Source organism: Periplaneta americana, chromosome 10, assembly GCF_040183065.1.
Source record: "Periplaneta americana isolate PAMFEO1 chromosome 10, P.americana_PAMFEO1_priV1, whole genome shotgun sequence".
Lineage (NCBI taxonomy): Eukaryota > Metazoa > Arthropoda > Insecta > Blattodea > Blattidae > Periplaneta > Periplaneta americana.
Window position 1 is genome coordinate 21,248,676 of NC_091126.1, and position 15,861 is coordinate 21,264,536.

Sequence of the window (15,861 nt, forward strand, 5' to 3'; positions counted from 1 at the left end):
TGAAAGTACTGTAACTATCAGATATTAAAACAATTGTAATTTGTATTTTTATATCTCTATCTAGTGATATACACATAAAACTGGAAAAATTAAGTATCACAATGACTACACTAATCGCAAGAAGCTGAGTGGCTGGATTTTTATTCCTACCACTAGTTTAATTCCCGCCTTGGTCAAGCACGAATTTATGGTGGACAAATCGATCGGGAGGAGATTTTCCCGATATTTTCTCGTTTCCTCTCACGATTTTCATACTTCACAATCACCCTCTCACTGCGAGGTCCCGAGCCAAGACTTCAGAACAAAAAAAAAATGGCTGAAAATTGTACAGATTTTCGTACAATAAAGACTTATTATAATCAATAAACTCAGCCAAGGTGAACAAGAGGTTAATAAACATAGGTGATTTAAAAAATGGCTTCTTAAATGGCAACCCCAGTATGCTACATACTGATATACTAGAACCTGTAGACAAATCACCAACTTCTCAGAGATTATTGTAATTATGCAGAACGAATCCCTGAACGCATTGCATTGATACCTCCATATGTCAAGGGAAGTGATGTCCTGTCACTGTATGGGGCCCATAATTCCGCTGTCCAAAAAACTGAGGGGCGTGGGAACGCATTTGCAGGCAAACCTACCCACAATCTTGGGTAAGCCAGTTAAAAGAGAAAGTTAAAAAGACTATGAATATAGTGTAACTCTCAGATATTTTAAAACCTTTATAATTTGAATATATATATCTCCAATTAGAGATATAGACATAACTAGAAAAATTAGGTATCACAATGAATAGACTAATCGCAAGAGGCACAGTGGATGGATTTTCTTCCTTCCACTGGTTCGATTCCAGCCTGGGTATTGCTGGAATTAGTGGTGGATAAAGCGAACAAGAGAGTTTTTCCCGTTATTCTCTCGTTTCTTCCAAACGTTGTCTTACTCGACAATCACCCTCTCACAGCGAGGTCCCGAACCAAAACTCCGCAACAGAAAAATGGCTGAAAAGTTGTACACATTTGTGTGCAATATTTATGGTAATAAAAAATCTCAGCCAAGGAGAACAAGAGGTTAATAAACATTGGTGATTTAAACAATGGCTTCTTAAATGGCAACCCCTGTATGCTGCATACTGATATACTAGAAGCTGTAGAAGAATCACCAACTTCTCAGAGAAGAGTGTAATTATGTAAGACGACTTACTGAGGACTTTGCTATTTTCCCTCCATAGTTCAAGGTAAGTGCTCTCTTGTTGCTGTATGGGGCCCAAAAATCTACTCTTCAATTAACTGAGGGGGGGAACGAATTTGCAGCAAAACCTACCAACAATCTTGGGTAAGCCAGATAGAAGAGAAATTAAACACAATATGAATTTAGTGTAACTATCAGATATTAAAACCTTTATAATTAGAATTTATAGTTCTCCAGTTAGTGATATAGACATATAGGGCCTAACTAGAAAAATTAGGTATCACATATTTTATTATACTATGTAGCTTATTCACAGTATGGTGGACAATATGGAAGTCCATATATTGAATAGCGCTGCGATGGAAATCTCCAGGCATGGTCTTGTGGCAGGATAGACTATTTTGTAAACAATATTTTCAAAGCGTTTATTGCGACTTTTTTCACCTGGACGTGAAGGACTTATTTTATTATACTATGTAGCCTATTCACAGTACTGTGGACAATATGGAAGTCCGTATATTGAATAGCGCTGCAATGGAAATCTCCAGGCATGGTCTTGTGGCAGGATAGACTATTTTGTAAACTACATTTTCCCAGCGTTGAATTCAACTTTTTCGGCATGGACGTGAAGGACATATTTTATTATACTATGTAGCCTATTCACAGTACGGTGGACAATATGGAAGTCCATATATTGAATAGCGCTGCAATGGAAATCTCCAGGCATGGTCTTGTGGCAGGATAGACTATTTTGTAAACAACATTTTCCCAGCGTTGAATTCGACTTTTTCGACCTGGACGTGAAGGACATATTTTATTATACTATGTAGCCTATTCACAGTACGGTGGACAATATGGAAGTCCATATATTGAATAGCGCTGCGATGGAAATCTCCAGGCATAGTCTTATGGCAGGATAGACTATTTTGTAAACAACATTTTCCCAGCGTTCAATTTGACTTTTTCGACCTGGACGAGAAGGACATATTTTATTATACTATGTAGCCCATTCACAGTACGGTGGACAATACGGAAGTCCATATATTGAATAGCGTTGCGATGGAAATCTCCAGGCATTGTCTTGTGGCAGGATAGACTATTTTGTAAAAACATTTTCCCAGCGTTCAATTCGACTTTTTCGACCTGGACGTGAAGGACATATTTTATTATACTATGTAGCCTATTCACAGTACGGTGGACAATACGGAAGTCCATATATTGAATAGCGTTGCGATGGAAATCTCCAGGCATGGTCTTGTGGCAGGATAGACTATTTTGTAAACAACATTTTAACAGCGTTGAATTCGACTTTTTCGACCTGGACGTGAAGGACATATTTTATTATACTATGTAGCCTATTCACAGTACGGTGGACAATATGGAAGTCCATATATTTAATAGCGCTGCAATGGAAATCTCCAGGCATGGTCTTGAGGCAGGATAGACTATTTTGTAAACAACACTTTCCCTGCGTTGAATTCGACTTTTTCGACCAGGACGTGAAGGACATATTTTATTATACTATGTAGCCTATTCACAGTACGGCGGACAATATGGGAGTCCATATATTGAATAGCGCTGCAATGGAAATCTCCAGGCATGGTCTTGTGGCAGGATAGACTATTTTGTAAACAACATTTTCCCAGCGTTGAATTCAACTTTTTCGACCTGGACGTGAAGGACATATTTTATTATACTATGTAGCCTATTCACAGTAAGGTGGACAATACGGAAGTCCATATATTGAATAGCGCTGCAATGGAAATCTCCAGGCATGGTCTTGTGGCAGAATAGACTATTTTGTAAACAACTTTTTCCCAGCGTTGAATTCGACTTTTTCGCCCTGGACGTGAAGGACATATTTTATTATACTATGTAGCCTATTCTCAGTACGGTGGACAATAGGGAAGTCCACATATTGAATAGCGTAGCGATGGCAATCTCAAGGCATGGTCTTGTGGCAGGATAGACTATTTTGCAAACAACATTTTCCCAGCGTTGAATTCGACTTTTTCGACCTGGACGTGAAGGACATATTTTATTATACTATGTAGCCTATTCACAGTACGGTGGACAATACGGAAGTCCATATATTGAATAGCGTTGCGATGGAAATCTCCAAGCATGGTCTTGTGGCAGGATAGACTATTATGTAAACAACATTTTCCCAGCGTTGAATTCGACTTTTTCGACCTGGACGTGAAGGACATATTTTATTATACTATGTAGCCTATTCACAGTACGGTGGACAATATGGACGTCCATATATTGAATAGCGCTGCAATGGAAATCTCCAGGCATGGTCTTGTGGCAGGATAGACTATTTTGTAAACAGCATTTTCCCAGCGTTGAATTCGACTTTTTCGACCTGGACGTGAAGGACATATTTTATTATACTATGTAGCCTATTCACAGTACGGTGGACAATATGGAAGTCCATATATTGAATAGCGCTGTAATGGAAATCTCCAGGCATGGTCTTGTGGCAGGATAGACTATTATGTAAACAACATTTTCCCAGCGTTGAATGACTTTTTCGACCTGGACGTGAAGGACATATTTTATTATACTATGTAGCCTATTCACAGTACGGTGGACAATACGGAAGTCCATATATTGAATAGCGTTGCGATGGAAATCTCCAGGCATGGTCTTGTGGCAGGATAGACTATTTTGTAAACAACATTTTCCCAGCGTTGAATTCGACTTTTTCGACCTGGACGTGAAGGACATATTTTATTATACTATGTAGCCTATTCACAGTACGGTGGACAATATGGAAGTCCATATATTGAATAGTGCTGCAATGGAAATCTCCAGGCATGGTCTTGTGGCAGGATAGACTATTTTGTAAAGAACATTTTCCCAGCGTTGAATTCGACTTTTTCGACCTGGACGTGAAGGACATATTTTATTATACTATGTAGCCTATTCACAGTACGGTGGACAATGCGGTAGTCCATATATAGAATAGCGCTGCAATGGAAATCTCCAGGCATGGTCTTATGGCAGGATAGACTATTTTGTAAAGAACATTTTCCCAGCGTTGAATTCGCCTTTTTCGATATGGACGTGAAGGACATATTTTATTATACTATGTAGCCTATTCATAGTACGGTGGACAATACGGAAGTCCGTATATTGAACAGTGTTGCGATGGAAATCTCCAGGCAGGGTCTTGTGGCAGGATAGACTATTTTGTAAACAACTTTTCCCAGCGTTTATTGGGACTTTTTTGACCTCGACGTGAAGGACATATTTTATTATACTATGTAGCCTATTCACAGTTCGGTTGACAATATGGAAGTCCATATATTGAATAGCGCTGCAATAGAAATCTCCAGGCATGGTCTTGTGGCAGGATAGACTATTTTGTAAACAGCATTTTCCCAGCGTTGAATTCGACTTTTTCGACCTGGACGTGAAGGACATATTTTATTATAATCTGTAGCCTATTCACAGTACGGTGGACAATATGGAAGTCCATATATTGAATAGCGCTGCAATGCAAATCTCCAGGCATGGTCTTGTGGCAGGATAGACTATTTTGTAAACAACATTTTCCCAGCGTTGAATTCGACTTTTTCGACCTGGACGTGAAGGACATATTCTATTATACTATGTAGCCTATTCACAGTACGGTGGACAATATGGAAATCCATATATTGAATAGCGCTGCAATGGAAATCTCCAGGCATGGTCTTGTGGCAGGATAGACTATTTTGTAAACAACATTTTCTCAGCGTTGAATTCAACTTTTTCGACCTGGACGTGAAGGACATATTTTATTATACTATGTAGCCTATTCACAGTACGGTGGACAATATGGAAGTCCATATATTGAATAGCGCTGCAATGGAAATCTCCAGGCATGGTCTTGTGGCAGGATAGACTATTTTGTAAACAACATTTTCCCAGCGTTGAATTCGACTTTTTCGACCTGGACGTGAAGGACATATTTTATTATACTATGTAGCCTATTCACAGTACGGTGGACAATACGGAAGTCCATATATTGAATAGCGCTGCAATGGAAATCTCCAGGCATGGTCTTGTGGCAGGATAGACTATTTTGTAAACAGCATTTTCCCAGCGTTGAATTCGACTTTTTCGACCTGGACGTGAAGGACATATTTTATTATACTATGTAGCCCATTCACAGTACGGTGGACAATTCGGAAGTCCACATATTGAATAGCGTAGCGATGGCGATCTCCAGGCATGGTCTTGTGGCAGGATAGACTATTTTGCAAACAACATTTTCCCAGCGTTGAATTCGACTTTTTCGACCTGGACGTGAAGGACATATTTTATTATACTATGTAGCCTATTCACAGTACGGTGGAAAATACGGAAGTCCATATATTGAATAGCGTTGCGATGGAAATCTCCAGGCATGGTCTTGTGGCAGGATAGACTATTTTGTAAACAGCATTTTCCCAGCGTTGAATTCGACTTTTTCGACCTGGACGTGAAGGACATATTTTATTATACTATGTAGCCTATTCACAGTACGGTGGACAATATGGAAGTCCATATATTGAATAGCGCTGCAATGGAAATCTCCAGGCATGGTCTTGTGGCAGAATAGACTATTTTGTAAAGAACATTTTCCCAGCGTTGAATTCAACTTTTTCGACCTGGACGTGAAGGACATATTTTATTATACTATGTAGCCTATTCACAGTACGGTGGACAATATGGAAGTCCATATATTGAATAGCGCTGCAATGGAAATCTCCAGGCATGGTCTTGTGGCAGGATAGACTATTTAGTAAACAACATTTTCCCAGCGTTGAATTCGACTTTTTCGACCTGGACGTGAAGGACATATTTTATTATACTATGTAGCCTATTCACAGTACGGTGGACAATATGGAAGTCCATATATTGAATAGCGCTGCGATGGAAATCTCCAGGCATAGTCTTATGGCAGGATAGACTATTTTGTAAACAACATTTTCCCAGCGTTCAATTTGACTTTTTCGACCTGGACGTGATGGACATATTTTATTATACTATGTAGCCCATTCACAGTACGGTGGACAATACGGAAGTCCATATATTGAATAGCGTTGCGATGGAAATCTCCAGGCATGGTCTTGTGGCAGGATAGACTATTTTGTAAACAAAATTTTTCCCAGCGTTGAATTCGAATTTTTCGACCTGGACGTGAAGGACATATTTTATTATACTATGTCGCCTGTTCACAGTACGGTGGACAATATACAAGTCCATATATTTAATAGCGCTGCAATTGAAATCTCCAGGCATGGTCTTGTGGCAGGATAGACTATTTTGTAAAAACATTTTCCCAGCGTTCAATTCGACTTTTTCGACCTGGACGTGAAGGACATATTTTATTATACTATGTAGCCTATTCACAGTACGGTGGACAATACGGAAGTCCACATATTGAATAGCGTAGCGATTGCGATCTCCAGGCATGGTCTTGTGGCAGGATAGACTATTTTGCAAACAACATTTTCCCAGCGTTGAATTCGACTTTTTCGACCTGGACGTGAAGGACATATTTTATTATACTATGTAGCCTATTCACAGTACGGTGGACAATACGGAAGTCCATATATTGAATAGCGTTGCGATGGAAATCTCCAGGCATGATCTTGTGGCAGGATAGACTATTTTGTAAACAACATTTTCCCAGCGTTGAATTCGACTTTTTCGACCTGGACGTGAAGGACATATTTTATTATACTATGTAGCCTATTCACAGTACGGTGGACAATATGGAAGTGCATATATTGAATAGCGCTGCAATGGAAATCTCCAGGCATGGTCTTGTGGCAGGATAGACTATTTTGTAAAAACATTTTCCCAGCGTTCAATTCGACTTTTTCGACCTGGACGTGAAGGACATATTTTATTATACTATGTAGCCTATTCACAGTACGGTGGACAATATACAAGTCCATATATTTAATAGCGCTGCAATGGAAATCTCCAGGCATGGTCTTGTGGCAGGATAGACTATTTTGTAAAAACATTTTCCCAGCGTTCAATTCGACTTTTTCGACCTGGACGTGAAGGACATATTTTATTATACTATGTAGCCTATTCACAGTACGGTGGACAATATGGAAGTCCATATATTTAATAGCGCTGCAATGGAAATCTCCAGGCATGGTCTTGAGGCAGGATAGACTATTTTGTAAACAACACTTTCCCAGCGTTGAATTCGACTTTTTCGACCTGGACGTGAAGGACATATTTTATTATACTATGAAGCCTATTCACAGTACGGCGGACAATATGGAAGTCCATATATTGAATAGCGCTGCAATGGAAATCTCCAGGCATGGTCTTGTGGCAAGATAGACTATTTTGTAAACAACATTTTCCCAGCGTTGAATTCAACTTTTTCGACCTGGACGTGAAGGACATATTTTATTATACTATGTAGTCTATTCACAGTACGGTGGACAATACGGAAGTCCGTATATTGAACAGTGTTGCGATGGAAATCTCCAGGCAGGGTCTTGTGGCAGGATAGACTATTTTGTAAACAACATTTTCCCAGCGTTTATTGGGACTTTTTTTACCTCGACGTGAAGGACATATTTTATTACACTATGTAGCCTATTCACAGTTCGGTGGACAATATGCAAGTCCATATATTGAATAGCGATGCAATAGAAATCTCCAGGCATGGTCTTGTGGCAGGATAGACTATTTTGTAAACAGCATTTTCCCAGCGTTGAATTCGACTTTTTCGACCTGGACGTGAAGGAAATATTTTATTATACTCTGTAGCCTATTCACAGTACGGTGGACAATATGGAAGTCCATATATTGAATAGCGCTGCAATGCAAATCTCCAGGCATGGTCTTGTGGCAGGATAGACTATTTTGTAAACAACATTTTCCCAGCGTTGAATTCGACTTTTTCGACCTGGACGTGAAGGACATATTTTATTATACTATGTAGCCTATTCACAGTACGGTGGACATTGTGGAAGTCCATATATTGAATAGCGCTGCAATGGAAATCTGTAGGCATGGTCTTGTAGCAGGATAGACTATTTTGTAAACAACATTTTATCAGCGTTGAATTCGACTTTTTCGACCTGGACGTGAAGGACATATTTTATTATACTATGTAGCCTATTCACAGTACGGTGGACAATACGGAAGTCCACATATTGAATAGCGTAGCGATGGCGATCTCCAGGCATGGTCTTGTGGCAGGATAGACTATTTTGCAAACAACATTTTCCCAGCGTTGAATTCGACTTTTTCGACCTGGACGTGAAGGACATATTTTATTATACTATGTAGCCTATTCACAGTACGGTGGACAATACGGAAGTCCATATATTGAATAGCGTTGCGATGGAAATCTCCAGGCATGGTCTTGTGTCAGGATAGACTATTTTGTAAACAGCATTTTCCCAGCGTTGAATTCGACTTTTTCGACCTGGACGTGAAGGACATATTTTATTACACTATGTAGCCTATTCACAGTACGGTGGACAATATGGAAGTCCATATATTGAACAGCGCTGCAATGGAAATCTCCAGGCATGGTCTTGTGGCAGGATAGACTATTTTGTAAAGAACATTTTCCCAGCGTTGAATTCGACTTTTTCGACCTGGACGTGAAGGACATATTTTATTATACTATGTAGCCTATTCACAGTACGGTGGACAATATGGAAGTCCATATATTGAATAGCGCTGCAATGGAAATCTCCAGGCATTGTCTTGAGCTAGGATAGACTATTTTGTAAACAACACTTTCCCAGCGTTGAATTCGACTTTTTCGACCTGGACGTGAAGGACATATTTTATTATACTATGTAGCCTATTCACAGTACGGTGGACGATATGGAAGTCCATATATTGAATAGCGCTGCAATGGCAATCTCCAGGCATGGTCTTGTGGCAGGATAGACTATTTCGTAAACAACATTTTCCCAGCGTTGAATTCGACTTTTTCGACCTGGACGTGAAGGACATATTTTATTATACTATGTAGCCTATTCACAGTACGGTGGACAATACGGAAGTCCATATATTGAATAGCGCTGCAATGGAAATCTCCAGGCATGGTCTTGTGGCAGGATAGACTATTTTGTAAACAACATTTTCCCTGCGTTGAATTCGACTTTTTCGACCTGGACGTGAAGGACATATTTTATTATACTATGTAGCCTATTCACAGTACGGTGGACAATACGGAAGTCCACATATTGAATAGCGTAGCGATTGCGATCTCCAGGCATGGTCTTGTGGCAGGATAGACTATTTTGCAAACAACATTTTCCCAGCGTTGAATTCGACTTTTTCGACCTGGACGTGAAGGACATATTTTATTATACTATGTAGCCTATTCACAGTACGGTGGACAATACGGAAGTCCATATATTGAATAGCGTTGCGATGGAAATCTCCAGGCATGATCTTGTGGCAGGATAGACTATTTTGTAAACAACATTTTCCCAGCGTTGAATTCGACTTTTTCGACCTGGACGTGAAGGACATATTTTATTATACTATGTAGCCTATTCACAGTACGGTGGACAATATGGAAGTGCATATATTGAATAGCGCTGCAATGGAAATCTCCAGGCATGGTATTGTGGCAGGATAGACTATTTTGTAAAGAACATTTTCCCAGCGTTGAATTCGACTTTTTCGACCTGGACATGAAGGACATATTTTATTATACTATGTAGCCTATTCACAGTACGGTGGACAATACGGAAGTGCATATATTGAATAGCGCTGCAATGGAAATCTCCAGGCATGGTATTGTGGCAGGATAGACTATTTTGTAAAGAACATTTTCCCAGCGTTGAATTCGACTTTTTCGACCTGGACATGAAGGACATATTTTATTATACTATGTAGCCTATTCACAGTACGGTGGACAATACGGAAGTCCATATATTGAATAGCGCTGCAATGGAAATCTCCAGGCATGGTCTTATGGCAGGATAGACTATTTTGTAAAGAACATTTTCCCAGCGTTGAATTCGACTTTTTCGACCTGGACGTGAAGGACATATTTTATTATACTATGTAGCCTATTCACAGTACGGTGGACAATACGGAATTCCATATATTGAATAGCGTTGCGATGGAAATCTCCAGGCATGGTCTTGTGGCAGGATAGACTATTTTGTAAGCAGCATTTTCCCAGCGTTTATTGGGACTTTTTTGACCTCGACGTGAAGGACATATTTTATTATACTCTGTAGCCTATTCACAGTACGGTGGACAATATGGAAGTCCATATATTGAATAGCGTAGCGATTGCGATCTCCAGGCATGGTCTTGTGGCAGGATAGACTATTTTGCAAACAACATTTTCCCAGCGTTGAATTCGACTTTTTCGACCTGGACGTGAAGGACATATTTTATTATACTATGTAGCCTATTCACAGTACGGTGGACAATACGGAAGTCCATATATTGAATAGCGTTGCGATGGAAATCTGCAGGCATGGTCTTGTGGCAGGATAGACCATTTTGTAAACAACATTTTCCCAGCGTTGAATTCGACTTTTTCGACCTGGACGTGAAGGACATATTTTATTATACTATGTAGCCTATTCACAGTACGGTGGACAATATGGAAGTCCATAAATTGAATAGCGCTGCAATGGAAATCTCCAGGCATTGTCTTGAGCTAGGATAGACTATTTTGTAAACAACACTTTCCCAGCGTTGAATTCGACTTTTTCGACCTGGACGTGAAGGACATATTTTATTATACTATGTAGCCTATTCACAGTACGGTGGACGATATGGAAGTCCATATATTGAATAGCGCTGCAATGGAAATCTCCAGGCATGGTCTTGTGGCAGGATAGACTATTTTGTAAACAACATTTTCCCAGCGTTGAATTCGACTTTTTCGACCTGGACGTGAAGGACATATTTTATTATACTATGTAGCCTATTCACAGTACGGTGGACAATACGGAAGTCCATATATTGAATAGCGCTGCAATGGAAATCTCCAGGCATTGTCTTGTGGCAGGATAGACTATTTTGTAAACAACATTTTCCCAGCGTTGAATTCGACTTTTTCGACCTGGACGTGAAGGACATATTTTATTATACTATGTAGCCTATTCACAGTACGGTGGACAATACGGAAGTCCACATATTGAATAGCGTAGCGATTGCGATCTCCAGGCATGGTCTTGTGGCAGGATAGACTATTTTGCAAACAACATTTTCCCAGCGTTGAATTCGACTTCTTCGACCTGGACGTGAAGGACATATTTTATTATACTATGTAGCCTATTCACAGTACGGTGGACAATACGGAAGTCCATATATTGAATAGCGTTGCGATGGAAATCTCCAGGCATGGTCTTGTGGCAGGATAGACTATTTTGTAAACAACATTTTCTCAGCGTTGAATTCGACTTTTTCGACCTGGACGTGATGGACATATTTTATTATACTATGTAGCCTATTCACAGTACGGTGGACAATATGGAAGTCCATATATTGAATAGCGCTGCAATGGAAATCTCCAGGCATGGTCTTGTGGCAGGATAGACTATTTTGTAAACAACATTTTCCCAGCGTTGAATTCGACTTTTTCGACCTGGACGTGAAGGACATATTTTATTATACTATGTAGCCTATTCACAGTACGGTGGACAATATGGAAGTGCATATATTGAATAGCGCTGCAATGGAAATCTCCAGGCATGGTATTGTGGCAGGATAGACTATTTTGTAAAGAACATTTTCCCAGCGTTGAATTCGACTTTTTCGACCTGGACATGAAGGACATATTTTATTATACTATGTAGCCTATTCACAGTACGGTGGACAATACGGAATTGCATATATTGAATAGCGCTGAAATGGAAATCTCCAGGCATGGTATTGTGGCAGGATAGACTATTTTGTAAAGAACATTTTCCCAGCGTTGAATTCGACTTTTTCGACCTGGACATGAAGGACATATTTTATTATACTATGTAGCCTATTCACAGTACGGTGGACAATACGGAAGTCCATATATTGAATAGCGCTGCAATGGAAATCTCCAGGCATGGTCTTATGGCAGGATAGACTATTTTGTAAAGAACATTTTCCCAGCGTTGAATTCAACTTTTTCGACCTGGACGTGAATGACATATTTTATTATACTATGTAGCCTATTCACAGTACGGTGGACAATACGGAATTCCATATATTGAATAGCGTTGCGATGGAAATCTCCAGGCATGGTCTTGTGGCAGGATAGACTATTTTGCAAACAACATTTTCCCAGCGTTGAATTCGACTTTTTCGACCTGGACGTGAAGGACATATTTTATTATACTATGTAGCCTATTCACAGTACGGTGGACAATACGGAAGTCCATATATTGAATAGCGTTGCGATGGAAATCTCCAGGCATGGTCTTGTGGCAGGATAGACCATTTTGTGAACAACATTTTCCCAGCGTTGAATTCGACTTTTTCGACCTGGACGTGAAGGACATATTTTATTATACTATGTAGCCTATTCACAGTACGGTGGACAATATGGAAGTCCATATATTGAATAGCGCTGCAATGGAAATCTCCAGGCATGGTCTTGTGGCAGGATAGACTATTTTGTAAACAACATTTTCCCAGCGTTGAATTCGACTTTTTCGACCTGGACGTGAAGGACATATTTTATTATACTATGTAGCCTATTCACAGTACGGTGGACAATACGGAATTCCATATATTGAATAGCGTTGCGATGGAAATCTCCAGGCATGGTCTTGTGGCAGGATAGACTATTTTGTAAACAGCATTTTCCCAGCGTTTATTGGGACTTTTTTGACCTCGACGTGAAGGACATATTTTATTATACTCTGTAGCCTATTCACAGTACGGTGGACAATATGGAAGTCCATGTATTGAATAGCGCTGCAATGGAAATCTCCAGGCATGGTCTTGTGGCATGATAGACTATTTTGTAAAGAACATTTTCCCAGCGTTTATTGCGACTTTTTTGACCTGGACGTGAAGGACATATTTTATTATACTATGTAGCCTATTCACAGTACGGTGGGCAATATGGAAGCCCATATATTGAATAGCGCTGAATTGGAAAAAAGCAGGTATGGCCTTGTGGCAGGATAAACTATTATATGAACAACATTTTCCCAGCAATTATTCCGACTTTTTTCGACGTGGATGTGAAGGACATATTATACTATACTATGTATTCGCAGTACGTTTGACAATATGGAGATAACATATTTTGAATGCACTGGAATTCAAAGAAATAGGTATACCTACATGTATGGATTTGTGTGGCAGGATATTATGATAAGCAACATTTTCCCAGCAATTATTTCGACTTTTTTCGACGTGGACGTGAAGGACATGTTATACTATTCTATGTATTCGCAGTACGGTTGACAATATGGAGATACCATATTTTGAATGCGCTGGAATTCAAAGAAACAGGTATGCCTACATGTTTGGTTTTGTGTGGCAGGATATTATAAGCAACATTTTCCCAGCAATTATTTCGACTTTTTTCGACGTGGACGTGAAGGACATATTATACTATACTATGTATTCGCAGTACGGTTGACAATATGGAGATACCATATTTTGAATGCGGTGGAATTCAAAGAAACAGGTGTGCAATTCAAAGAAACAGGTGTGCCTACATGTATGGTTTTGTGTGGCAGGATATTATGATAAGCAACATTTTCCCTGCATTTATTTCGACTCTCTTCAATCTGCACGTGAAGGCATTAATTTATTATACTGTGTAGTCGCAGTACCGATGGAATTTATATATAACAGGTATGGCCTTGTGGCGTAATGTTATGAGAAGAGACACTATCCCAGCTTGGGACTGATTGTAATCTTCAAATAAATTAGAATATTGGAAATATGCAATCTCCCCTGTGGGATCGAGGTATAGCATTCCCGGGTATAACTTGTTCACGTGGGTTCCTAAGGAGATAAAAATATTTTCAGTCAAGATGAAAACATAGAGGATAATTACATGATAATGAAATTCACATATTGACAGATACTTCCAGCTCAATTTGTGCCTCACTAGAAATGTCACTGTGAAATCAGGGCTGGAAATTAGACAAATCTTTCGCCAAACGCAAACTTCAACGACGAAATTAGAGAATAGGAATATCTTACACAATGTTCTACCGTTAGATGGCAGGAGGGTTCCATGCGGTATGCGGCACATCTTGTAGGGCTATGGCTATCTGTACGTTTTTTTTAAGCGCTTCATCCCTTGCTGCGGTAAAAAGAGGGTCGAAAAAACGCAATTCGATCAGCTGACTACAAAATGGCGGACAATTAATATTGGCTTCAATTACTGCAGTAATAAATTTAACCCTAAAAGAAACGAGCATGTTAAATTGTTTCTACTTCCATGATAATGACTTGGAGTTATTATCACTACACGATTTAACAACAATAAACGTTGCAAAAAACAAAACACGCATTCCGCCATAATGGATCGTGCAGCAAACTCGTAGAGTAGTGTTTGAATTTGGTGCACTGTTGCTGCAGCGAAGGTAAAGTAAAAGTAATGAAAGAATGGACTTACTTCATGATTTAATGTAAAAAAAATAAGGCACGGTACTATACAATTGCTTACATTCTCTCGAGTGTCGTCTTTCTGTGCGTGTCAAAATTATATTTATAATTATTTTGTATAACAATATAATTTATTATATTGGTAATTCAGTATACTCTTACTTCATACTTCAATTCATTTTAATTTAGAATACATTACAGCGTAAACGTGTAAAATACTGAGTGATTCCCCTTAAGAAGTGGATGGGAATTCTGCAGTATGCAGAATGACCCTAAACGAAAATTTCGAGAACATGTTGGACGAATAAATAAAAAAAATGAGAACTTTGTAGAAGCTGAATATTACGTCTTTAATGATACTTACTGTATGTACCGTAGGCCTACAGGATATGCAGCCACCATGGTGTTTTTACAGGGAAAGGGTTATCGGGCTTGAATTCCTCTTATTTCTATAGCTGCAGAAAGGTCAAATGCAATGAAATGTATAATATTATCAAAATACGATCGCCGTAGTGTCACGATTATTCGTGCATTTTGTACGTTAAGATCATGCAGTTTTGAGTATTTAGAAAGATTTTGAAAATTTGAAATTAAAGCAGATCATTTTTCTAATTCATGTGTTATATTTAGTCAAATATCAGGCATGGATAAATATATAATAGGATGCGAAACTGCGGTCAGCACCATCTGGGTACATTACCCAGAGTTCTCTATTTAACCATTCGAGATATTGCTCGAGGAACAAGATGGCAGATAGAAACTTGTTAATAAGTGAACATAAAGTGATACTACGTGTGTCTATAAACATTGATGTTTATGGACGTAAAAATAGTGTTGTTGAATGTATTGTAAAGTAATAGTAATATAATAAATTGAACTACCTAAGTAGTTGTTGCAGACTTTTCCATTGCGCTGTACAATAAATACCCAAAGAATACAATCGCAATTATCTAATCTTTTGTTTTATTTTTTGTCTCTGTCTGGTTATATTTTAATTGGGTAGTGTAAAATAGGTCGTCTCTTTTATCTTTCTCTTGGCTCCGGTAAGAATTTTCAGTAGATGATGCTGTGAGGAATAAAAATGTAAATGTTTTATTTTAAATTTGGCTAGTTTTG

General features: G+C 39.0%; 1 protein-coding gene across 1 annotated transcript in view; it reads right to left on the reverse strand.

The window, feature by feature from the left end:
* LOC138707518 (uncharacterized) overlaps positions 1-15,861 on the reverse strand; it is a 267,699-nt gene that overhangs the window by 89,300 nt on the left and 162,538 nt on the right. The window lies entirely within an intron of this gene.